Consider the following 1,196-nt stretch of genomic DNA (forward strand, 5'->3'; position numbering starts at 1 on the left):
ATAAATAAATAAATAAATAAATAAAATAGCTGGCCATGGTGGCACGCTCCTCTAGTCCCACCTACTCAGGAGGCTGAGGTGGTGCCTCTAGAGCCCACTGCTTACCAGCTGTGTGACAGCAGGCAAGCTAAACTCTCTGTGCCTTAGTTTCCTCCTCTGCAAAATAGGAAGAATAATGATACCTACCTCTTAAGGTTGTTGGGGTGATTAACCGAGATTATTCATGGTAAAAGTTTACAACAGTGCTTAGCACGGAGTAAACCCCAAATAAATACTAGCCATTATTATCTTTTCAGCATTTGAAAAATACTGTCCACAAGTTAATTGGCTGTTACTCTGTTGATGCAAAGAATACGTGGAGGAGAAAGTTTGTATTAATATCTGTATCCAAAATGTTCCTATTCTTGATTCCTCTCTCAGTAATAACAATTTTCTTTTTTCCTGCTTAATGTCTCCCCTGCTCCTGCCCATCTGATTCCCGATTTTCATGTGGCAGAATTCAGAGAATGATCAGAGATGGACAGGGCTGGAAAGAAAGGAGAAAGGGAGGAGGGCTCTTTGTTCTTCCAGGTCTGGGCTCTCAGCTGTAATGTGCAAAGTGAAAAGAAAATTTAAGAAGTCAGAGAGACTTCTCTGATTAAAAGAAGAAAAGCTGAGAGGGAAGAGAATCAGAAAAGTGGTACAGGGTGGGTGTCTGGGATATTTTAGAGTTTTGTTGAATGGGAGATGTTAGATATGCTGGAAGGCTGTAAGGCAGAAAGGAGGAAGGGAACTTTGAGAACTGATATGCTGACTTATGATTGGGTTTGCATCAGGAAACAAGTGACAGTTGAAATTTATTTTTATTTAGTTTGGCTGTTGTGCCATGCATTTTTAAACTGAATCTCTGAATAGACTGGACTACATGAGGCTTAGGATTTATTCAGATTTCAGAGGCAATCTTCTCTGTCCCTTATATCTGATTAATTATAAATGTAACCTTATCATAGCAACTGCTTTAGCAACTGACTGAATTCTTTGGTCATATCAGGGTTTTAATAAATGTTATTCTGAAAGCAGAACAACTGCACTATTTGGAAATTATCACCATATTCAATTTTCTTTCAAACGTATTTGCTATAATAAGATTTGAAGGTATTAGATTTTTTTTCTTTTTCTTTTTTTTTCCTTTCTTTTTTTTTTTTTTTTTCGAGACA

At 37.3% G+C, this 1,196-nt stretch overlaps 1 protein-coding gene across 1 annotated transcript in view; it reads left to right on the plus strand.

Moving 5' to 3' along the window:
- LOC105517345 (chromosome unknown open reading frame, human C2orf80) overlaps positions 1 to 1,196 on the plus strand; it is a 25,723-nt gene that overhangs the window by 19,857 nt on the left and 4,670 nt on the right. The gene's annotated exons all lie outside the window — the stretch shown is intronic.

This window comes from Colobus angolensis, unplaced genomic scaffold (genome assembly GCF_000951035.1).
Source record: "Colobus angolensis palliatus isolate OR3802 unplaced genomic scaffold, Cang.pa_1.0 Scaffold30, whole genome shotgun sequence".
Classification (NCBI taxonomy): Eukaryota; Metazoa; Chordata; class Mammalia; order Primates; family Cercopithecidae; genus Colobus; species Colobus angolensis.